We start from the raw sequence: 26,480 nt of genomic DNA, 5'->3' as shown, positions 1-26,480 counted from the left end.
ATAATTAAAGGAATGGGAATTGGGTAACTTTTTCCAGTTGATAGCTACCTTGGCACATAGCTAACTTTCCAGGAGTTTAGGTGACTAAATTTATGATACTCAATTTTTTTGTTTGTTTGTTTCTTGTATTTGAAAATGAGATTTTCTTTTCAATTATGATATTCTCATCAGGAACACTTTGAAAGTCCTCTCTTTCATCGAGTATCTGGTTTTCCCCTTGAAGTATTTTTTGTTTTGTTTTGCTGGGCAGATGATTCTTGTTTGTAATTTTAGCTCTTTATGCCTCCAGAGTATCATATTTCAAGCCCTCTGATTCTTTATATAGAAGCTACTAAACCTTGTGTTATTTTGAATGGGATTCCATAATATTTAAATTGTTTTTGGATGCTTGAAGTATTTTTTTTTTTTTTTGACCTGTGTGTCTGAAATTTGGCTGTGGTGTTCTTTTATATAATATAAGATGGTTCTCTGGGGGGAGCAGGTTTCTTGGGGAGGTTTTCTGGAAGCAGCCTTGGTTTCGGTTCCGAGTAATAATCACTCCAAATGCAGCCAGCTGATAAAATCCAAACGTTTATTTTCTCCTTCCAAGTCCTCCGAATCCTTTGTTCTGCCCAACTACAGTCTTTAGCTTGTTAATCTTCCAAACTAACTGAATTCACTGACTCAGCTCCTTTTTATGCTCTCTCAAAGGTTGACTCCTCCTCCGAGAGTGAGATTGTGGGTTTCTGACTTGTGAATCTCATACTGAATACTGACTTGTGAATCTCCCAAAAGTGTGAACTCCAATGAGTCCTTAAATACATCAGTGAGCTAGAGGATTTGCTAAGTACCATGCTAAATTAGGCAACTGACTTAACACTTTGTAAGGATTCTAACATTTGGCTATAATATTCTTGTAAGTTTTCATCTGGGGAGCTCTTTCATGAGGAGATTTTACTCTCTAGTTCTAGGATACCAGGGAAGTTTTCCTTGATAATTTCTTGAAAAGTGAGGTCTAGGCTCTTTTTTTTTGTTTTTTGATAATGCCTTTCAGCTTTTTTCAATAATTTAAAATTTTCCCCTCCTCAGCCTGTTTTCCAGGTTAGTTGTTTTTTTCGGTGAGATATTTCCCATTTTCTTCTATTTTTCCTTCTTTTGATTTTCTTGTATTATTTCTTAATGTCTCATGGGATCAATACCTTCCACTTGCCCAATTCTAATTTTTTCTAATTATAACTTTTTATTTGCAGAAAAAATGCATAGGTAATTTTCCCCTTGCACTCACTTCTGTTCTGACTTTTCCCTTCCCTACCCTCCACCCCCTCCCCTAAATGACAGGCAGTCTAAAAATGTTAAATATGTTATAGTATATCCTAGATACAATATATGTGTGGAGAAGTGTACAGTTCTCTTGTTGCACAAGAAGAATTGGATTCAGAAGGTAAAAAATAACCTGGGAAGAAAAACAAAAATGCAAATAATCCACATTCATTTCCTTCTCTGGGTGTAGCTGAGTCTGTTCATCATTGATCAACGATTCTAATTTTTAAGGAAATATTTTCTTCCATGAACTTTTCTACTTGCTTTTCCATTTGACCAATTCTATGTCTTAAGCATTTTTTTTTTTTTTTTTTTTTAGTTCTTTTCTTCAGTGAATATTTAAATATATAGTTTTTTCTATTTGGTCACTTCTGCTTTTAGTTCTCTTCAGTAGATTTTTGTGTCCTTTAAAAAATATTATATTTGGCCTATTTTGTTTTTTAAGGTGTTATTTTCTTCATTATTTTTTGTGCCTTTTCCCAGTTGTTGACTGTTTTTTCCTCATGATTTCTTGCATCACTAATTTTTTCACCCAATTTTTTTTCTACCCCTCTTGTTTAATTTTTTAAATCCTTTTTGAGTTCTTCCAGGAATTCTTTTTTGGACCTGAAAACAATTCCCATATTTCTTTGAGACTTTGAAGGTAGTAGTTTTGATTGTCTTCTTCGGAGTTTGTATTTTGATCTTTCCTGTCACAAAGAAACTTTCTATGTTCGTGTCATTTTTTTGTTGCTTGCTCACTTCTTAGCCTTTTTTTTTTTTTTTTTTTTTTTTTTTACTTTGAACTTTATGTTAAAGTGAGGCTCTGCTTCCCAGAGTAGAGGAGGCACTGCCCCAAGCTTCTGGCCTTTCCTATTGTTGTTCTTAGAGTTAGTTCTGAGGTATCTGTAAATTTTTAATTCTTCCAAAGTAAGGTAGTCTAAAGCAAATATAACTAAAAAGTGGGGGTTGTGAAAAATTTGGCAATAGTAAAAGATTTCTGAATGCAACAACTAAAAATTCAAAATCAAACACAATGAATTTGCATTGTTTCTGCCGGTGCTTGTCTGTGTCATAGCTCTTCTGGCCTTTGCTGTAACCAGGGTTCTTGCTCCCCTGCTGCAGCAAGCTCTGCTGTATTCTTTTTTGCCTTGGAATTGTGATTTACCGAATACTGCAATTCAGATTCAAATATGGGCAACATAACCAAATTCTGCACCCAGTACCTTGTAATTTTCTAACTAATTGTCTGACTCCCTTTATGAACTGTGGCCTGAGAGTTCTGGAAGCAATCACTGCCACCACCATTTCTGTTGTTCTCAGGGTCTGCTGATAGTTTGCTGAGACAAGGCTTTTCTGGCACAGACTGTACTCTACTCTCACTCTGGTCCAACAGACCTTCCTTAGACATCTGTTTTGGGCTACAAAGTTGTTTTTATGCTGTCATTTTGTTGGTTCTGCCATTCGAGAATTCATCTTGAGGTATCATTTAGAGTTGTTTGGAAAGGAGTTTTGGAGAGCTCAGCCTAGTCCTTGACTTTTCTGTAATTTTGGTTCTGCTTATTTCTGCCTCTTTCTTATTCAGATGGAGAAAATGGCATGACTAAGTAATTCATATCATGTGCCCATGCTGAATGACAGATTATGTCTTTGTAGATTTGAAATATGCTGATTCATTTAACGATGCATAACCAAACTATAAAGTATGTGCTAACTCCGTGGAGGGCCTCAGGGTCAGCCAGAATCAGGATAATTTAAAATCCTTGGTCTTTAGGGGGAGGAGTGAAGGAGGCAGGCAAGCAAAATCCTGGATTCTGGAGTCCAGAGTCATCAGCCTCTCTTCTCCTCATCCTACTGCCAAGTGCCTCTGGCCTCTCTCCTGCCCTCCAATCCTTGCCTATGATTATCTTAACATTCAGCAAGCACCAGTGGTGAGAAGAGCCATTTTTCCAAACATATACTAATAGTCATTGTCTCATATCAAATAAGTAATTAGCCTTAAGAGCTTGGTTGTCTGATTCAAGCATGTTTTTGGAGTTTCAGCCTTTTACATCTCCTGCTTTATTTTGTTTTAGAACACAAATGTCACACCCTCCCTGACTTCCCAGGGAGGTGAGAACCCCAAAAAAAGGTGCTCACACCCTCCCTGACTTCTCAGGAAGGGAGGTGAAAGCACTAAAAAGGAGATGATCATACACTCCTGACTTCTCAGGGAGAGAGAAGAAAAACACCAAAGGGAAGTGGGGAGTTAAGCCAGATATTGTTAGGGGGTTTCTGGACTGGAGGATCTTACTAGAAACAGGTATACACAAATCCATCAGCTCAGGAGGTATTACATAAGCACATAGCAATAAAGCACAGGTTAGCAGTGATTACTCTCCCCACAGCCAATACAGGCTCAAAGTGGTGTAACAAACATGAATTGCACATGCAAGTAGTGATATAACAAACAATATGAATCAACATGCTATTGTAAAAGATTTCCAGAAGTCCTAGAAGGAGGGTATGTAAATAACAATCATACATATGCCTCCTCTTGCAACGAAGAGATAGTCCAAAATCAATCTATTGTCCATTGCTTCACATGTCAGGGAATCCAATGATCCCTGCAAGTTTTTGAAATCCTGCAACAATCTTATCATGTCTCAGGGAATCCAATGATTCCAGAGGGTTTTCAAGTTCTACAACAATCTTATCATGTCTCAGGGAATCCAATGATTCCTTAGGGTTTTCAAGTCCTACAAAAAACTTAGGTTTCAGGGATTCCAATGATTCCTGAGAATTTTCAAGTCCTGCATCAGTCTCATTAACAATTTTTGATGTCCATGAGGTAATTACCATAACTGCCATGCTCTTTCAGTGGTGGGTACAGTCAGTGATAGAACCCGATGTTTCTTGGGTCTTATTCATTTCAAGAGTCTACTCTGTCCCTCTCCGATGGACAAGGCGAATATGGCTAGTTGGCACCCATTTGATTCCTTCTCCATCTGTAGAAATACAAGCAAACCTTCTTCCCCAAGCAGCTAATCTATCTGGTTCCTTAAATTCACCACTTTCTGGATCTCTCCACGTCACCTGGCAATTATCTAAAGATAGTGGAGCTGCTTGCACTGGATACTGCCCTTCTGGTGGGTTATAAAACCTGTCTGCTGGAGCCAGTGCATCTTTGTCAAAAATCAAGAAGTTAATTGTATAAAGAGTTAAATTTAGAAGTTCTCTAGGGTTACCTGTAGCTCCCCCTTTCTTTTGTTTTTGAAGAAGCGTCTTGATGTCTCTGTTTCTCCTCTCTACTATTGTCTGTCCTTGAGGATTAAAGGGTATGCCAGTAGTGTGTAAATTCTTATACTGTGCACAAAAGTATACAAAATGGTTAGAAGTATATTCAGGACCATTATCTGTTTTTATTGCTCATGGAACACCCATAATTGCAAATGCTTATATAAGAAATTCAGTGACCACTCAGGCTGCTCTTTTGCTGCTAGTATTGTAAAAGTGAATCCTGAAAACGTGTCTACTACAACGTGGATGGCCAAAAGATTTATAATAGGTCACATCCATTTGCCAAATTTCATTGGGTCTCAGACCATGAGGGTTCTTCCCTGGAGGGAGCATAGGAGTGTGGAAAGGAAGGCAAACTGTACAGGCTTTTATTATGCTCCTTGCTTCCTCTCTTGTTATCTCAAATTGCAAACGTAAAGCTTGAGCAGCCTGATGATATTTAGAATGAGATGCCTGGGCTTCTCTGTCCTGGACTCTTCACATTTCTTGTATGTCTGATAATTACCTCAAAACCACTATGTCTCCAGATAGACCTTATTTTTCTTTTACAAACTCTCTCCTCCTCCCAACTTACCTTCTATCTCTGAGAATAAAATTTCCAAGGCTTAGTATTTAGGTGTCATTCTAAGACTCCTCACTCTCACCCTAAAATCTCATCACCAAATCTTACTAATTTTGCCTCCTATTTCTTCACTCACCTTTTCTTTACTTACCCTTTCCTCTTGTTTAGGCTCTCATCACCTTTCATTTGGAATATTGCTGGAGACTTCTGGTTGGTGTCTCTGTCCCAGGTCTTTTCCCACTGTAATTCATCCTCCACTCAGCTGCAGTTTGATTTTCCTTAAGTGCAAGTCTGATCTTATCAAACTCTCCTCAGCAAACTTCAGTGATTCCTTATACCTTCATGATATTTTTTGATATTTAAGTCCACTATTTGATATTTAAAATACTTCATAGCCTTGCCTCTTTCTGTATTTAAAGTCTTAAGACTACTCACCTCTGTATACTTTATAATCAAGCAACATCTGCCTTATAGTAGTGTCTTGAACACAACACTGCTGTTTCACTGGCTGTCTTCCCATGCCCAAATGTTTTCCTCTTCTCACCTGATTTCCTTCAAAACTCCATTTATTTTTATTTTATTTATTTATCTATTTTTTTTATTATGATAACTTTTTGTTGACATAACCCATGCCAGGGTAATTTTTTTACAACATTATCCCTTGCACTCACTTCTGTTCCGATTTTTCCCTCCCACCCTCCACCCCCTCCCCTAGATGGCAAGTAGTCCTATACATGTTGAATATGTCATAGTATATCCTAGGTACAATATATGTGTGCAGAACCGAACAGTTCTCTTGTTGCACAGGAAGAATTGGATTTAGAAGGTAGAAATAACCCAGAAAGAAAAACAAAAATGCAAACAGTTTACATTCACTTTGGGTGTAGCTGCTTCTGAAACTGAATTGATCAATTGAAACTGAATTAGGTCTCTTTATCGAAGAAATTCACTTCCATCAGAATACATCTTCATACAGTATCGTTGTTGATGTGTATAATGATCTCTTGGTTCTGCTCATTTCACTTAGCATCAGTTCATGAAAGTCTCTCTAAGCCTCTCTGTGTTCATCCTGCTGGTCATTTCTTACAGAACAATAATATTCCATAACATTCATATACCACATCTTATTCAGCCATTCTCCAATTCATGGGCATCCATTCATTTTCCAGTTTCTAGCCACTACAAACAGGGCTGCTACAAACATTTTGGCACATACAGCTCCCTTTCCCTTCTTTAGTATCTTGTTGGGGTATAAGCCCAGTAGTAGCACTGCTGTGTCACAGTTTGATAACTTTTTGAGCATAATTCCAGATTGCTCTCCAGAATGGTTGGATTCGTTCACAGCTCCACCAACAATGCATCAATGTCCCAGTTTTCCCGCATCCCCTCCAACAATCATCATTATTTTTTCCTGTCATCTTAGCCAATCTGACAGGTGTGTAGTGGTATCTCAGAATTGTCTTAATTTGCATTTCTCTGATCAATAGTGATTTGGAAAACTCTTTCATATGAGTGGTAATAGTTTCAATTTCATCATCTGAAAATTGTCTTTTCATTTCCTTTGACCATTTGTCAATTGGAGACTGGCTTGGTCAAAACTCCATTTAAATGACAACTTTTGTAGGAGGCTTTTCTAGGTCCACACACCCATTCCCCAGCTATTAGTACCTCCCCTGTGAGATTACCTGTTATCTATCTACTATGCATGTATCTTTTTTCCCATTAAAATGTGAAGTCCCTGAGGGCAGAGACTCCTTTAACCTTCATATGCTAGCTCTGGAACACAATATCTTGACCAGAGAGATTTTTGATCAGCATATTTGAATGGTGCTCAAAATTATCTAATAATTTTGACTATTTTTATGGAGGCCTAGGCCTCTTGTTTAGAAATTTCTTCCAATTTAGAGGAAACTTTATGTTCGCTGGGGATGAAGTAGCAGAGCGGTAATGAAGGATGCAAAGTAATTTACTGAAAAGGTACCAGAGTTGTTGGCCCTCATGGTGGCAATGCATGCATTGGCAAAATCCACCTTTATCACATTGCTATTTAAGGTTGTATGTCATTGAAAAATCATGAAGAAATTAAGATACTCACTGTACAGTGTTGAGTATTTAAAAATACAGTTAAGAAGAAGGCAAAACAAAAATGATTGGAACTGCCTAAGAGGTTAGAATTATTTCACCTGGGGAAAATGAAGTTGAGAGGGTGAAGATCATGTATACTTTGATTCCCTTTGTGGCCTTTAGATATTACCAAATTATTGATATTTTAAATCTTCTTATCATACTGTATCTCTTCAAAATTTGAGATGTTTTAGATACTTTTTTGTGGTGTGAAATAGGGGCTTTATGACTAAGTTTCATGAAATGAATTATCAACATCACTTTTCTCTGAAAGAAGCAAATTATCATGGATAAGAAAATATTACTTAAAGGCAGTTATCTGATTTGGCCTTTATCATTATACCCACTCCTCAAACTTGTATCATGGGAATGTATAGAATTGGTTTTATGAAGTTCTTATAAATCTTGGAATCTAATTTACAGTGCAAGTCCATGTGTAAAAATTATTGTGCTTGTAATTTTTATTTAGTTGTAATGAAACATTTTGATGACATTGAATTATTAAGTGCTTCCAGATTGACTATAATTTATCTCCTTGAAGTACCTACTTTATATATAAGGCTTCAGTGAATAAACAAAGCTGGTAAAATTTCTGACATTGGCTCAGAATGGTGAGGGGTCACCATTTAATAAAAAGCTGGAAAGACCCGAGGAGCAGGCAATCAAAGGGACATGTTTTACACTTTAAAGAGTTCCTAATACAAACACCCCTCCCACCACTGACCATTATCCTCATTGGCTGAGGGTCTTACATTCTAAACTCAGGAACTACCCAAGAAATTGAATTTGGCCAATAAGTCCATAGTTGCCCATATTTGATTGGAGTAGGGAGAAAATGATGTCATGGGAGGATAACAGGAAGGGGACTTAAGTGTGCCCTTGAGTCATTGCTCAAGGGCCTTCAGGCCTACTCCAACTCTGAAGTAGATGAAACCTTACTCAGTTTTCACAACTGTCCTGAGAGATCTCACCTCATCTCATTCAATCTTTTATTTATACAATTGATTTATTTATTTATACAATCTCTTATTTATACACTGAGAGCTCTTCAAATTTTTGTAACATAATTTTATATTCCCTAATTCCTCATCCTCTTCTGGCTACTGTTGGTCTTCTTGGGGCACTGGCTCCCGCCCTTTTACCACCATCAATTTAACAGACCTCAAGCTTTCCCTTCCAACCTAATCATTCTGGATAATGAGTTTTGGACTATTCTAGTTATCAATTTGATCTAGTGCTTTGGCTGTCTGGTGATAATCTCCACAACTGCTTGAAGTCAAATTATCCTATTCAACATATATATTGGGATTCTATATCCGCAACTTCCATCTTGAGCCCAGGTGCTTGGCCCATACTCTTTATTCTTTCTGGGGGCCAGGCGTGTCACCCCAACCATTTGCATCTCCAGTCTGGGTAATGGAGATATCTAAACTCTGTATCCCTCTTCCCAAATCATCATACAATGAATCCCTAAAGATTTGTCTGTCTGTTCAGGAAGAAAGAAAAAAAATTGGCCTTATTAATCCAATATAATAGATTCCTGTCCAATTAAGAGGTAGGTGAGTACATTGTGAGGTCCAGGTGAAATTCATAGGGGAAAATATGTCAGCTTCTAAACAGGTGAAGAGGTCCAAAGAAGAGTGATACACAGATAATTACAATGCACTGGGTTCAGAGATTGTGTTACTATTCAGTGGAAGCCTCCTCTTCAAATGTAATTTGAGGTCTCCCTTATCTTCAATTGTCCACTCCGATAAAGGTGGTGCCACAGGTCCTTTTGTTCTGGTATGGTATGTCCAACCTTGTTCCTGGGTCCAAATTGCAGTATCTGAGATCAGTATCACAGTAGGGTCCATCTCAGCATGGTCATTTTGAAGTGTTGAATTCGTGGGTCATTGAAGGGAATATACTGAACTGAACTGTTACAAACTTCCACGTGCTGGGGGTGTCCAGAAAGCCCATGACAGGGACACCCACTTGTACCATATTGATTCCCAGACCTGTAGGAGCTGGATGAAGAGTAATGGCCAGCAATGGGCTTCTCCATCATCAGCCGCTGTTGCTGCTGCTATATGTGACCACCATACTGGAAATGAGGCACTTCGTTTAGGAAATGCTGGGGTGGTGACCTGTAAGATGATGGTGGGACATACATGGGAGGCTCCAAATTTGGATCTGGGTTACAAGGGTCCTGCCTGGGATCATTAGTTGGGGCAGAAAAGAAACACAGAAAACTTCTCATCCTTCCAGGATCGGATCAAAACCCAATCTCCAGCCTGAATTCTATGAACAGGAAAACCTAGAAGAGGAGTTTGAGCTATTAATTCTTTTGTTGTAGTTCTTGTAAATGTTGTACCTATGATTTAACATATCTCTTAAGAAATACATCCTTTGTCCCTAAAATAGGGTCCCAGTTTCCTATATAAGCCTGGAAAAAATGACTGTACAATAATTCACAAGGTGAAAGCCCAATATCTCTACATGGCTTGGTTTTGAAGGTAATTGGTTCTCCAAAGATAATTTAATCAGTTGCCATTTTTATTTCTTGATTCATCCTTTTTTACTTTCCCAGAAGAGGGAGGATCCCAAGAGGTGTGGAGATCCCAAGTGATTTCTAAGGCCCTAATCAGATCTGCAGTACTTGGGCAGAAAATTGTGTTCCCTGATCTGAGTCTATTCCATATCTGGGAATAATTTGTTCTAATAAGACCTTACTTACTGTTGAGGCAGTTGCTCGGGCTGAGGGGAATGCCTCCACCCATGAGGTCCCAAGGTCCACTATAAACAGCAAATATTTGAGGCAACCCCCTGGTGGCAGCTCAGTGAAGTCCACCTGGATGCTTTGGAATGGTCTGATTCCTGGAAGTTGTCCCCCTTTTGGGACCTGGCGTTGAACAGCCTTGTTAATCCTTAAACAAACGAGGCAGCCATCCACTAATTGTTGGGCCATAATATATAGGCTGGAGAAAACATACCTTGTCAGTACAGCATCACACAGGTTTTGGACATCCCAATAACTGCTCTGGTGCAGTTGCTGAAGGACCTGCCTCATACTTGCTTTGGTCAGTATCTCTCTGCCATCGGGTAAGAGCAATTATCCTTACAACTTCTCAACTGCTCCAATAGTTGAGGCCTTCTTTTGCCTTATGTGTAAAACTGGGAGAGGGCAGACTAGGGGGAAGTACAGATATCAAGGCCATTATATGAGAAATCTCCTGATCTCTAGCTCCCTTGGCCTCCTCATCTGCTAATCTACTTCCCTTTGTCTCAAAAGAATTTCCCATCTGATGTCCCTTTACATGTATTACTGCTACATTCCTAGGAGCCAGAATGTTTTCCAGTACCTCTCTGACTAGTGTATGGTGGACCAGTTCTTTACCCTTACTATTTACAAACCCTCCTTCTTCCTAAATTTTCCAAGTATATGCACCACACCTTGTAATGTTCTTCTCTAAAATATAATGTTCTCTGGGAGCAGATTTCTTGGGAGGCTTCTGGGAGCAGCCTTAGTTTCAGCTCAGTAATAATCACCTCAAATGCAGCCAGGAGTTAAAGTCCAAATCCTTTATTTTCTCCATGAAAATCTTAACTCCTTTACTTGGGACTCAGCTAGTTTTCTGGAGGCCTTCCGGATCGTGCCGCTAGTCCTTTGCCTCTGCCAGCTTCTGCCTCTGGTGGCTCCCTCTGAATGTCTCCAGCCAGCACAAAGGTGGAAGAAGAAATGACTTCTGAATGTCCTGGACTGAATCTGGTTGAGGCTCTTAGCTTATATATGCTCTCTTAAAAGTATGAATCTTGTAGAACTCTAATAAGTACTAAATACATTAGTGAACTAGAGCACTGTTAAGTACCATGCTAAATCAGATAACTGACTTAGCACCTTGTAAGAATCCTAACATCTCCCGCTTTCTTTTGATTTTACAATATAAGTGGTCATGACCTCCCTGACTTGTCAAGGAAGTGAAAACCCCCAAAAAGGAGGTGATCACACCTTCCCTGGCTGCTCAAAAAAGGAGTGAAAACACCATAAAAAGAGGGGATCATGCCCTCCCTGACATCTCAGGAAGGGAGATGAAAACACCAAAAGAAATGGAAAGTCAAATCAGATTAGCGGGTTTCTAAAGGGGCTCACTTTTAAAACCGGTATATATAAATCCATCAATAAGGGAGGTATTACCCATAATTACATAAATTATATAATCACATAGTAACATAACATGGGCTAGTAGTGATATAACAAATAAAATGAATCAACATGAGAAATTATACATGTCCATAAGTCCTAGAAATAGTCCCAAAAGAATCTATTGTCCATTAGTTCATGTGTCAGGAATCCAATAATTCCTGCAAATTTTGAAGTCCTGTAATAGTCTCATTAACAATTTTTCATCTCAAGGAATGCAATGATTCCTGCTGGTTTTCAAGTCCTGAAACAGTCTCATCTTGTGTTAGGGAATCCAATGATTCCTGCAGATTTTGTTCTTGGGTCTTCTCCTTTGTTTCCATATTTTTCTCTTTTTCTGGACCTGGACAAGGTGAATACGGTTCGTTGGCACCCATCTGATTCCTTCTCCATCTGTAGAGATACAAGCAAACCCCCTCCTCCAAGTAGTTAACCTATCTGATCCCTTCCATTCACCACTTTCTGGATCTCTCCACATCACCTGACCATTATCTAAAGATAGTGTGGAGCTGCTCGCACTGGACCTTCTGTTGGGTTATAAAACCTGTCTACTGGAGCCAGTGCATCTTTATCAAAAATGTAATAAATTAATGGTATAGAAAACTAAATTTAGAAGTTCTCTAGGGTTACCCATGGCTCCCCCTTTCTTTTGTTTTTGGAGGAACATCTTAATGTCTCTGTTTCTTCTCTCTATTATTGCCTGACCTTGAGGATTAAAAGGTATGCCAGTAGTGTGTTAAATCTTATACTGTGAACAAAAGTGTGCAAAATGTTTGGAAGTATATGCAGGGTCCATTATCTGTTTTTATTGCTTGTGGCACACCCATAACTGCAAATGCTTGGATGAGAAATTCAGTGACCACTCGGGCTGTCTCTTTTGCTGTTGGTATTGCAAAAATGAATCCTGAAAAAGTGTCTACTACAATGTGGATAAAGGACAGATGACCAAAAAACGACCAAATGCTTATTATATCCAGATTATGATGAACATGGGAAGGGTCCCTCTTGGCAAGGGACTTCTAGAGAGAGTTGTCGAGTTTTCAGTGTGGAAAAGTAGGGCATGTGAGAGCCCATTGTAGATATGAAAATAGAGTGAGAGGACAGGCCGAGAGAAGACTTAAAACCTTATGTCCAAAATGCCACAAGGGCTTCCAACTGGGCCTTAGAATGTAGATTGACCCAGGGAAATGAGAGGCAGGGCCCAGCTCCAAGATAGCATACAAAAGACAGGTAGGATATAATGGCAGCTGAGTTTACACCGAGAGAATCTTTAGAAGGTCAGGACTCTGATGTGATCTGTCAGCCAAAAAGCAATCACGTGGCAGAAAGGGATTACATGATCAGCCATCCAAAAAACAATCAGATAGCAGAAAGGGATTACAATTGAGGAGAACACAGGCTTTTTAAACCAACAGAGCAGTGTCCAGTGCAAACAGCTCCATTGTAATTGCCAGATGATGAGGAGAGATTTAGAAAGTGGAAAATAGAAGAGACTAAATAAGTTAACTGCCTGGGAGAGAGGGTTTGCTTATATTCCTACAGATGGAGAAGGAAATAGATGGGTGGCAATGAGCATTTGTGCCCACTGTACAGCGTCTTATGATCTCCTCTAAAGGAGCATCTTTGTATAGTCCCTATATAATTCTTCTGCAAACCTCTAGCATTTTCCTTAGCCAGTTGTCTTATCATAATTTCTGTAGCTACATTTTCTCCAATGGTTCTTATGACAGCTGTCTGCAAACGTCCCACAAAATCCACAAAGGGTTCATTGGGACCTTGCTCTATTTTTGTGAAGTCTTTACCTTCATCTTTCCCTGGGAGGGAATCCCAAGCTTTTATAGCAACAGCAGCAATCTGTTCATAAGCTGTTGTGGGGGTAATTAATCTGTGCTGAATTCTCTCCATACTGACCTTCACTGGCTACTTGATCAAAAGTGATTTGAACATTCACTCCAGTTTGCTTATTGCATTGAGCTTGAATCCCACACAATTCATGATATTCCAAATGCCACAATAAGTTTTGTCCAGGTTCTAAACATGTTCTTGCTATGAATTTCCAATCACTGGGAGTTAAGATTTCATAAGCCAAATTATATAATAACATATTAACATAAGACGATGTAGCTCCATAAAGAGTACAATCCCTTTTTTCAAATCCTTGATTTTTTCCAGATTAAAAGGAGTGTATCTTCTCTTTTTTTGACCTGAAGAGTCAAGCTCTTCAATCACAGGGTATGCATTTATAAAATCAGATACATCCTGTCTGTCTTTCTTAGCCTTAACCAATGCCTTTTGTAATCTTGTCATAGGCTGCTTCATAGGAGATGCTGATTGTGTTTCTGCCTCCCCCCCCCCTCTTTTTCCCTCCAATAATTGAGGGAGGTAGGTCAGGGGATGGGGAATGACCTAATTTCTCCTGCTGTGAAGTATCACATTCAAAATTGTACTTAACTCCATTCTTATCTGATTCTTCATCCTTTTCACCTAGTTTATTTAGATCCTTCTCCCTCCTGCTCTTTTGTCTTTTTCCTTATTCTATAACTTATATAATTTCCTAAAGCCAGTTGTATTAAATTATATGTATTAAGCGTGTCTTTGGAAATTGAGTCAGGTCTATAGTTGCTCTCCTACTAATTTCCATTCCTCTAGATCCAATTCTTTTCCCTTAGAAAACCAAGGAGATGTGTACTGTACAGTTTCTAAAAATTCGGTGATCTGCTTCCAAATATAATCAAATCTTGGCAAATAAGTCTGACAGTGCTCTCTACACATTTTCCTTGAACTGGAAAAGAAGGCTGTTTTCTAAACATCTGTCCCATTTTAGCTGAAGCACTAGTTTAGCCCTTTAACAAAGTTTCTTTGTCTGTTTTTGTACTCACCCTAATTTCTGGGTTCAGGAGACTTTTCCACTGAAATCAGAATTGGAGGCTTTTCAACTGAAATCAGGATCATGTCTGTTCCTGTTCAGGTGCCAAAATGTAATATTCTTTTCTAAAATATAATGTTCTCTAGAAGCAGGTTTCTTGGGGGGCTTCTGGAGGCAGCCTTTGTTTTCAGTTAAGTTCAATAATCACCTCAAATGCAGACAGGAGCTAAAGTCCAAATCCTTTATTTTCTCTTTCAAGTATTGTCTCCTTCCTTGGGCCCAGTTAACTTTCTTAAAGGCCAACTCTCACCTTGGTTCCGAGAGCTCTTGCTGCTAGTCCTTTGCCTCTGCCAGCTTCAACCTCTAGCTCCCTCCGAATGTCTCCACCCAGCACAAAGGGAGGAAGAAGGAATGACTTCTGAATGTCCCGGACTGAATCCTGGTTGAGGCTCCTAGCTTATATATGCTCTCTTAAAGGTGTGAATCTTGTAGAATTATAGTAAGTACTAAGTACATTAGTAAACTAGAGAACTATAAAGTACCATGCTAAATTAGATAACTGACTTAGCACTTTGTAAGAATCCTAACAACACTGCAGGCATATTTCAAATCAATATATATGTTCCCATCTTGTTCCCTCAATAAATTCAATGCTTGATTTAAGACATACAATTCACAAGTTTGAGCAGACCAATGGGCAGGTAGACTGCCCTTGGTAACAGTGGAAGTTATCCATAACAGCAAATCCATTTTTCCTTTTCCCATCTACCATCCTAGAAGAGCCATCTATAAACCAATTTACTCCCCCAAGTATTGGCGATTCTCTTAAATCCTCTCTTATTTTTATTTGAAAATCAATTCTAAGCAACAATGTTCCTCTCCAGGGAATGGTTCTGTTCCAGGGGACAAAAAGGAGACAGGATTAAGATTAAAGGAAAGCCATGGGTCTTCTTTGCCCCACTCTTATTTGAGCAAGAACTCCCAGAGCCAACCTTCCACCCCTCCCTCAACATTGACAAACAGGTGAAAAGGTTTTTCCAAGGTGAGGAGAGCCAATATAGGTGGTGAAATGAACAAACTTCTTAAGTCCTCAAACTTCTGATCACTCTCTTGATCCCACATGATAGAATCTGGACTTTCCTTTGGCAGGTACTTATACAAGGCTTTAGTGATAGCAGCATAAGAATCTATCCATGCCTGACAATATTCTACTAACCCCAGAAATTTGCATGGCTCTTTCTTTGTCTTAGGCTTGGGTATGTGTAATATTCCCTCAATTCTGGCAGGGTCCAATCTCTTGCTGCCTTCACTAATCAATGCCCTAAATATTTCACCTCCCTCTCCACAAACTGCAATTTCTCTTTTGATACTCTTAAATCCCAATTCTCCCAGGAAATTTAATAGATCAATGGTACAACTATTGTTGTGTTTCCTTGTATCCCCCACTACTAGTAGATGATCTACATAATGTAAAACCCAAGTTCCCATAACTGGTTGGAAATTTCTCATGCAATTTTCAAGGATTCGACCAAACAAATTTGGGGACTCAGTATAGCCTTGGGGCAAGAGACACCACTTCATTTGCTGCTTCCTACCAGTCTCTGGATCTTCCCATTGGAAAGCAAAGAGGTTTCTACTACTCTCCTCTAAAGGGCAGCTCCACAATGCATCCTTCAGATCCAGTACATTGAACCACTCTGCAGAACTAGGAATCTGGCCCAGAATGGTATATGGGTCTGGAACCACAGGGTAGGAACCTAATATGATTTTGTTTATCTCCTTTAAATCCTGAACTAACCTGTATCTCCCAATTTCCCCATCCTTCTTGAATGGAAGTATAGGTGTTTTGAAGGATGAAATGCAGGGTTCTATTAGTCCATTTTTCAATAAGCCTTGTATCACAGACTGCAAACCTCTCCTTCCTTCTAGTGAAACTGGGTATTGTTTGACTCTTACCACCTTCCTAGAGTCTTTCAATGTGATTTTTATCTGGACTATGTCTACTCTGTCTGGATTGTCAGGTCCTACTCAAACCTCAGAGTTTATCCTGGTCTGCTCTTCTTCATTCATTAGTGCCATTCTACTGGGGCATATGCTGGGTCTATGGAATCCACACAATTTTTAGTTTAGTTATTAAATCTCTCCCCAGAAAGTTTAGTCCTGCTTCTGAGATGAGCAGAAACCTGCCCAATGTTTCCCTTTTCCCCATATATAAGAAAAGTTTCTCCTTTAACCCCAGAAATCACCAGGGTATCCTTAGATAATTTAACCCCCTCATTCTGAGCTGCTTAAAACTACATAGAAGTTAAAGACCTTGCTCCTGGTCACACAATGAGTATCCAGATCCTGCAAATATAAGCTCAAAACAAATTTTAAGTGAAGCATATACTGAAATTATAACACGGCTGGAATGGTAGGTAGTAAATATCTTTTTTTTTAAATTAAAGCTTTTTATTTACAAAACATATGCACAGATAATTTTTCAACATTGACCCTTGCAAAGCCTTCTGTTTCAAATTCCTCCCATCCTCTCACCTAGATGGCAAGTAGTCCAATATATGTTAAATATATTAAAAATAAATGTTAAATCCAATATATGAATACATATCTATACAGTTATTTTGCTGCACAAGAAAAATCAGATCAAGAAGGGAAAAAAAAGTGAGAAAGAAAACAAAATGCAAACAACAACAGAAAGAGTGAGAATGCTATGTTGTAGTCCACACTCAATTCCCACAGTCCTCTCTTTGGTTGTAGATGGCTCTCTTTATCACTGAACAATTGGAATTGGTTTGAATCATCTCCTTGTTGAAGAGAGCCACATCTACCAGAATTGATCATCGTATAGTCTTTTTATTGCCGTGTATAATGATCTGGTTCTGCTCATTTAACTTAGCATCATCAGATCATTTAAGTCTCTGCAAGCCTCTCTGAAATCATCCTGCTGGTTGTTTCTGATAGTAAATATCTTTCAAAGCATGCTTTGTTGACATTTTAAAATCTAGTTTTCCTGAACCAATGAAACCATGAATCTTATAAATTCCTGCCCCACCAAAGCAGATATGAACTTCTCTGAATTGGGCATGTTTTCTGATGAATACATGTATTATTACTAGGCTGTACCTGAAGACATTCCAGCCAGGTATAGTCTTGCCAAAGTTTGTACTTTCTCATATGCCTCAAGAATTGAAGGTTATTACCTTGTTGTCAAACTAAGGCATCTTTATAAGGACATGCTAATCTTAATAAGAGCAAAATTTTTATATCCAAAATAAAGAATAGTTTTAGTAAAAGTCAAGCCACAGAAGTCTAGGTTCCCAGAAGGAACCCAAGGGCAGGACACTATATAATAGATCCTGTCAAGCTAAAGAAGCTGCTAATGATATTACCATATTCCACCATTCCTCCCCATCTATTGTTTTTCAGTTGTATTAATCAGTTGATTCTTTGTGATTACATTTGGAGTTTTCTTGGCAAAGATAACTTATTTTACTTATTTTACAGAAGAAAAAAAAAAACTAAGGCAAATAGGGCTAAGTGACAAGTCGAGAGTCAACAACCAGATTTAATGCAAGTCTTCCTGATTTTAGGGCTGGCACTCTATATGTTACTCTACTCAGTTGCCACTAGCTGTTTCCCACCATGTTTCAAACGAATTTACAATGAGTAAAAGGCTACAACTAACTCCACTTCAATCTTTTCCTCTCAACAAATTTACCCAGCATCTACAGATCAGGTTTTATAACAGGTTTCCGAAGATAGCTGTCAGACCCTTGGGAGTGGGGAGGACTCTTCAGAGTTAAAGTGAAAGAATAGTGTCAGTTGAGTAGTAGGCTTTCTTCAGGGTAACAGACATTTCCCAATGCTACCTCAGGTACATCCCCAGTCAGCTCATACATACTAGGTACAGCTTTTCCATGTGTCCCTTTCTACTATCAATATAGACTAGACCCTCTTAACATATATATGTACTAAAATGGTGTCTCAATTTGTCCTCCCACCTCGAATCTTTTCCTTTTCCAATCTATCTTCTAATTATCTCTTTTAGAATCATCCTCTGCTAAGAAAATAAAAAAGTCATGATGATTGGGTTCACTACAAATTCATATTACAAAATCTCACTGGGTCCGCAAGACGACCCTTTTTATATCTTCCTAAACAACTCACCATTTCTACTCACAAGAGTGAATATTCCACATCTTTCCATTCCTCTTCAGGCCTCTTGTTCGATCTTCACCCCAGTCCATCTTAGCTGAAGACCTTGCTTCATGGTTTACTGAAAAAGCTTGAGGCCATTTACCAATAGTTCCTTCTTCTTTCCTCCTCATCTCACATCACTCATACCTCTTACCCATTATATTGTCCTTTAGTCCTAACAAATGGCTCTTTCCCTTACCAAATCAAAACCCTTTATGTGTATAGTTAATCCTGTTCCAGTCTGTCTTCTCCATCAGATTGCTCTCACATTCTCTCACCTATCTCATATTTCTCCCTATCTGTCAACACTTTTCCTGTACTTATAAATTCTCATGTCTGTCTTTAAAAATTGTTATTTGATCCTACAGTCTGCTAGTTATATCTCTTCCTTTTCTGTCCAATTATGAAATAACCAACTTCTTAGGAACCTAAGCAGTGACACTTCACTCAGAAAGTTCCTATTTCATCACCTATTGGATAGATCTCAGATTTCTTCTTTGCTACCAGTGGTAAAAGTGAAGTACTTCCATAAACATCTTTCCTCTACATTTCTCATTCACTATCTTTGTAGAAAGTAAGCCTTTCTTTTTACCTTCTTGGTTAGGGCTATTTCACAATCACAGCTTAGCTGAGTTTTAGCTGTCCTTTTGTTTCCCCAGGCCTACATAAATATGGGATAGTTGGGGGAAAAGAAGAGAAAATATTTTCCAAAAACATTGCTTGAGAATTTTCATCGTTGGTTCTGGTTTTAGGCCTACTCTTATGACCTCTAGTGGTATATTTGAATTTCATACTTCAGGTGATTCCTGATTGTAATACATACTTGACCTAAGGAGACAGTGTCTTAATTTCAGATATAAACTCCTTGAAGGAAGATACATAATAAATGTATGTTAAGCTAAAGATTCCATATTAGAGTCCTAGTGATAACTCAATGGAATTGGCAGAAACAATGTTTATTGGTTCACACATTAGAGCAAATCCTTACAAGGTGTTAAGTCACTAGTATTGATAGAAACAATGCTTAAGTTAACACCTTTGAGAATTCACACATTAGCTCACACATTAGTTCACACGTTTGGGAGATTTCAGGGTTCAGTATGAGATATCCAAATTCACATCAATCCCACTCTCAGAGGAGGAGTAAATCTTTGAGTTTACACCTATAAAAGAGCATAAAAAGAGCTTCAGTCAGTCAGTCAGTCAGTTCAGAAGATTGCCAGGAGTTGGAGTTGAGGTAGAGGCAGAAGCTGGAAGAGCTAAAAGACAAGCTGCAAGAGCTCTTGGAACCAAGGAGGGAGAGAAGCCTCTAAGAAAGCTAACCAGGCCCAAGGAAAGAGATAAGACTTGGAAGGAGAAAATAAACATTTGAATTTTATCAGCTGGCTGCATTTGAGGTGATTATTATGTTGAACTGAAATTAAGGCTGCCTCCAGAAACCTCCCCAAGAAACTTGCTCACAGAGAATGATCATACATTATACAAAAGAAGAGAACACCACAATTCCAGTGATAAAATGAGAAGAGAGTGTTCCAGCTGAAAAAACACATTGAGGAACTGCTTTCTTCCTTCTCCATCTCTCCAAAATAATTGGCCAGAGGAAAATCTCATGAACTTAAGATGTGTTGCTGCTGTCATTTCAGTCATATTTGTCTCTTTGTGATCTCATTTGGGGTTTCTTGACAAAAATACTGGAGTGATTTGTCATGTCCTTCTCCAGCCCATTTTCCAGATAAGGAAACTGAGGCAGGGCTGGACCTGGGTCACACAGCTAATATCTGAGGTTAGATTTGAACTCAGGAAGATGTCTTTTTGATTCCAGGCTTATTACTCTATCCACTGCACCACCTACTTGCCCCTAAAACTCCCTATCTTCCTACTGAGGTCTTAGATTGTCCCCAAAATATCTAATAGCCACTATGTCTGTAAGTCACATGTTTCCAAAGAACCCTGCAATTACAACATATGTAAGGCCAATTTCCTTGAGTACTTCATGAAAAGTCTAAAAGTACTTCTAATAAATAGGAGCTGTGAGATGCTCCTTTTCCACACTAACTTTCTAAGTTTGAACTTATTTTCACCTGAACTCTGTATGTACTTGTGGAAGAGTATGTCAGACTTTGGGAACTTTAGCAACTGCTTTTACTGTATCATTTCAGTAAATGCTTCTTTTATAAAAGCTACAAACAAATAAATGAACAAATAAATATACACATGTTAAATTGAGTCACATCAAGTCAACTCACCGTCTTAAACCAGTCCATTTTAGTTTTAGTCAATTTCAGTTGTTAGATTTTTCCAGTAAATAGAAATCTGCCTTTTACCATTGATTCTAACTTTATCCTATCCAGCAAAATAGACCAAATATGTTTTCCACATGAAATTTCATCTTTGTACTACGAATTTTCCCTGCAAAACTCATCAGGCAGGTTATATTTACACATCATAGATCAAACAATCCACCTATTCACTCACAGGGATGTAGTGCTGCAACAGAGTTTAGATTCCCTCACACACAAGCCTAAGCAGCTCATCATTCAACAGAACTTTTTGTCTGTTGACAAATTAAATTTCACCATTTTTTTCTATAAAATAGTAGTTGAAAAACCTCTTTCTTTTTTTCTTTTCCTACTGAAATCTGAGCAAGGCAGTAAATAGCAACAGGTACTTTTGAGAAGTTTCACCTCTCTGAAACGTTTTGTTACTATTTTCAGTCACATTTAACCTTTGTGACTCCATTTGGGGTTTTCTTGGCAAAAATGCTGGAGTGGTTTGCCATTTCCTTCTCCAGCTCATTTTACAGATGAGGAACTCTGAGGCAAACTAAGATAAATGACTTGACAGCTAGGTAAATGTCTGAGACCTGTTTTAAACTCAGCAAGATGAGTCTTCCTGATTCTTAGTCCAGTGCTTTACCTTGTGTCATTTAGTTGCCCTGTACTTCTCTTAAACCCTAAGGGGTGCTGAAGTGCAGTATTATATATGAAAACCTAAGGCAATCAAAAATTAACAGCTGAAATCTTGTCCAACAGCTCTCACAAAATTGATTTTTGAGTCTAACCCCCACCACCCTTTCTGTTTTCCCTGTTCTTGACCACTCCTTTAACAGCCATAGTCTTGCCTTCCTAGCCTGTTTCTGTTACTTAAATCAGGTGACTCTCCTTGCATTTATGAGACAAGTCACTGAATTTCCTGCATGCAATATTTCTCAACCTCAACATTTTTATAGTATTTTTCATTTTGTGAGTTTTATCCTCTTAAGTCTTAAAAGTTATATGCCGGTAAACTGAGGGACCATACCCTTTATAATCATCAGTTCTCAAAGTGGCTTCCTCTCTGTCATTGCAACTGGTTTTTACATATATACATATAGTACCAATTTTTAAATAAAAGTTAATTCTCTTCCCCTTTAAACAAGAAATCTATTCTCTTGTAAATGAGGCTTCACCTTAAAATTTTTACAAAGTAATTAAATTTATATATTTATAACTAAATTTATTTTTTATCTCAAACTGTACACCTCTCATCTGAAAATTATTTCTTTACACTCATATTTTAGTAGTAAAAGACAAAAAAACTTTACCCAAAGAATGGATTTCCTGAAAATTAGCTTAAGCTGAAGAGAAATCAATGAACCCATGAGACAACAAAAAATATTAGAACCAAATTTAAAGATTAAAAAAAATAGAAAAAAACACAAGATATCTGATACCAAAAATAATTGACCTGGAAAACAGGCCAAGGAAGGATAATTTAAGAATCATGGAACTCTCTTAAAACTATAATTTTAAAAAAAGACAATACTATAATTCAACAAATTATAAATAGAAAGTGCTCAGATCTGTTGGAAAGAAAAGACAAAATGAAAATTAAAAAATACACAAAATACTTCTGACAAAATACCAAAAAAAAAAAATTAGTAATTTTAGGAATTAGGAAATTAGGAAACCCAAATCTAGAGCTCCCATATCAAAGCAAAAATCCACATGTCTAAAAAGAAGCAATTCAAGTACCAAGGAATCATGGATCATGTAAGAACTAGAAGCTTCTCCTATAAATAAGAACTCTTGTAATATTTCTTATTTATTTGTTTGTTTTTGTTATAGCTTTTTTATTTACAAGACATATGTATGAGTGATTTTTCAGCATTGACCCTTACAAAATCTTCTGTTCCAACTTTTCCCCTTCTTCCTCCCCACCCCCTCCCCTAGATGGCAGGTAGAGCAATATATGTTAAATATGTTAAAGTATATTAAATACAATATATGTATACATATTTATACAGTTTTCTTGCTGCACAAGAAAAATTGGATTTAGAAAGAAGGTAAAAATAACCTGGGAAGAAAAATAAAAATGTAAGCGGACAAAAACAAAACGAGTGGAAATGCTATGTTGTGGTCTACACTAATTTACCATAGTTCTTTCAGTGGGTGTAGCTGGTTCTCTTCATTATTGAATAATTGGAACTGGTTTAGATCATCCCATTGTTGAAGAGAGCAACATCCGTCAGAATTAACTATCATATAGTATAGTTGTTGAAATGTATAATGATCTCCTGGTTCTGCTTATTTCACCCAGTGTCAGTTTATGTAAGTATTTACTTACAGGCTTTTCTGAAATCATCCTGCTGGTCATTTCTGACAGAACAATAATATTCCATAACATTCATATACCACAACTTTTTCAGTCATTCTCCAGTTGATGGGCATCCATTCAATTTCCAGTTTCTAGCCACTACGAAAAGTGCTGCTCCAAACATTTTTGCACATATGGGTCCCTTTCTCTTCTTTAAGATCTTTTTGGGATATAAGCCCAGTAGAAACACTGCTGGATTAAAGGATATGCACAGTTTGATAACTTTTGGGGCATAGTTCCAAATTGCTCTCCAGAATGACTGGATCCGTTCACAATTCCACCAATAATGTATCAGTGTTCCAGTTTTCCTGCATCCCCTCCAACATTCATCATTATCTTTTCCTGCCATCTCAGCCAATCTGAGAGGTGTGTAGTGGTATCTCAGAGTTGTCTTAATTTGCATTTCTCTGATCAATAATGATTTGGAACATCTTTTCATATGCCTAGAAATGGAAGAACCCTTGTAATATTTCGAAAGGCACATAGGCTTATATCAATACTAACTTTTTTTTTATTCTTATAATTTTTTTAATTTAATAGCCTTTTATTTACAGGTTATATGTATGGGTAACTTTACAGCATTAACAATTGCCAAACTTCTTGTTCCAATTTTTCACCTCTTACCTCCCACCCCCTTCCCCAGATGGCAGGATGACCAGTAGATGTTAAATATATTAAAATATAAATTAGATGCACAATAAGTATACATGACCAAACCGTTATTTTGCTGTACAAAAAGAATCAGACTCTGAAATATTGTACAATTAGCTTGTGAAGGAAATCAAAAATGCAGGTGGACAAAAATATAGGGATTGGGAATTCAATGTAATGGTTTTTGGTCATCTCCCAGAGTTCTTTCTCTGGGCGTAGCTGGTTCAGTTCATTACTTCTCCATTGGAAATGATTTGGTTGATCTCATATCAATGATAACTTAACCTGCAAAAATGAATATAATCCTACAGGGGGAAATGGATCTTTAATGTAATAGAGGATTTTCATATTATTTTTGATAAAAAGATCTGAGCTGAGTAGGAACTTCAAAATGCAAATTTAAGAGTTGAGAGTAACCTCAAAAGGTAAATTATATATCTGAGCAATTGAAAGGGGCTTTGCAATACTATACAGTGCAAACATTTTAATAAGGGATAAGAAAAAATATTCCTTCAGTGATTGAGTGGATTGGTTCTGTTCTGAGGGTTTCAAGTGGGGAAAAAAGAAGAGAGTGTAAAAGAATACTCTCATGTTGTAAAGAAGGGGAAAGATTTGTTATTTCTCCTTATTGTAGTACATGAGAAAAAGAGTATATAAGTATGGAGCATAAGTCATTATTAGATGAACCTCACTGTTATCTGAAAAGAAAAAAAGGAAGTTCAACACATTCACAACATTTTTTTTAATATAAAGCTTTTTATTTTCAAATATATGCTCAGATACTTTGACAGCATTGACCCTTGCATAACCTTGTGTTTCAGATTTTCTCCTTCTTCCCACCCCCTCTCCTAGATGGTAAGCAATTCAATATATGTTAAATATGTTAAAATATATGTTAAATCCAATATGTATAAATATATTTATACAGTTCTCTTACTGCACCAGAGAAATCAAATCAAAAAAAGAAAGTAAATGAGTAAGAAAACAAAATACATGCACAACTTTTGATATAGAAATATACCACACTCAATATAGAAACAAATGGGGATGAGGTAAGGAGTATCATATGGGAGAAGGAATAGTCACAAGCAAAACAAACTGATCTTAAATGGGGGATTAAAAAGGAAAAAGAAAAGGATTTAGCATATGATGAGGTAACATTAGCAACTCCTAGTTAGAAATACATGTGGCTAATTCACAATGCTTATTCTCTTTGCCAAAAGAGACATTTATTTGGGAGAAGAGGTTATAGGCAAAATGAAAAAGTAAAACAGACAGTAGGAACCGTAAATATGAAATAGATTTGGAAGAGCAATAGGGTTACCAAAGAAAGGACTTTGGAAGAATTCATTAAAGGAATATGTCATGAGGTCTGAGTATGCCATTGGCTGGCAGGTTAAATCCATAGAGGAGTTTCGCAGACTAAGTAACTATAGTAAGGAGAAAGATGCCATTAAAGGGAAAGACACTGGAGAGGGAGAGAGACTTACTTCATAGCAGGCTTACTCCTGAAAAGGTCATAGCAAAATTCTTCATCATACTCACATCTTTTAAAGGGGAAATATGACATTAGGGTTTTCTCAAAGGCAGAGGGGAAATAAAGCTGGGAACAAAGATGTATGTTGAGATGTTGGGACCATTAACAAGATATTAAAAAAGGCAGTCTATTAACTTTGAAAAACGTGAGAACTCAGATTAATGCTGACATTAACTGTGTCTCCTCATGAACTATGATAAAGAAATGTATTCAAAGTGCAGAAAGAAGCATATAATATGGATATTTAGCTTGACTATGCATATAATGCTTTTTAAAAATTTTTTCTCTTGTTTTGTTAATTGGAAGGTGAATTTGAATGAAAGAGTAGCAAAAGTGAGGCCAGATAATAGAGCCATTAAAACACTGTAATGCCAGAGAAACTGAGGCAAGATAGAGCTTAGAGAGCTTTTAATATTTTATTTGAATTTATGAGAGGAAGAGATTTTCTGGGGTGCAGATCAGAATCAATTTCTCTCCCAGTGCTGAATTGGATTTTCATCTCAAAGAATTCAGCATCGAATGTGAGATTCCAAGAATTTTTATAGGGCACAAAGGCAGAAGGGGCGGGAGTAGAGTGAGCACCAGCAAGTGGGGATTTCCAGGAACATCAATCTGGTTCTGACAGGGTAGGGGGGTGAGAACCATAAAGTCTTTTTTTTAAATGCATATTTTTTATTATAGCTTTTTATTTACAAGATATATGCATGAATAATTTTTTAGCATTGACCCTTGCAAAGCCTTCTGTTTCAAATTATCCCCTTTTTCCCCCCACCCCCTCCCCTAGATGGCAGATAGACCAATACATGTTAAATATGTTAAAGTATATGTAAAACACAATATATGTATACATATTAATATTTTGCTGCAGAGGAAAAATCAGACTTAGAAGTAAGGTAAAAATAACCTGAGAAGGAAAACAAAAATGCAAGTGGACAAAAACAGAAGGAATGGAAATGCTATGTTGTGGTCCATGTGGTCCACACTCATTTCCCATAGTTCTTTCACTGGGTGTAGCTGGTTCTCTTCACTATTGAACAATTGGAACTGATTTCGCTCATCTCACTGTTGAAGAGAGCCACAAGGACCATAAATTCTTGACAACTTAGGAGGACTTAGGATGTCTGAAATAGATCTCTCCCTTATCTGAGATTAAACATTTACATTTTAT

The 26,480-nt window shown here is 37.5% G+C and overlaps 1 protein-coding gene across 1 annotated transcript in view; it reads left to right on the top strand.

Moving 5' to 3' along the window:
- CAPRIN2 (caprin family member 2) overlaps positions 1–26,480 on the top strand; it is a 109,196-nt gene that overhangs the window by 73,528 nt on the left and 9,188 nt on the right. The gene's annotated exons all lie outside the window — the stretch shown is intronic.

Source organism: Sarcophilus harrisii, chromosome 5 (genome assembly GCF_902635505.1).
Source record: "Sarcophilus harrisii chromosome 5, mSarHar1.11, whole genome shotgun sequence".
In the NCBI taxonomy this organism is placed as follows: Eukaryota; Metazoa; Chordata; class Mammalia; order Dasyuromorphia; family Dasyuridae; genus Sarcophilus; species Sarcophilus harrisii.
Note: the sequence above shows the minus strand (reverse complement) of the source record. Positions and strands in the feature narration are given on the sequence as shown.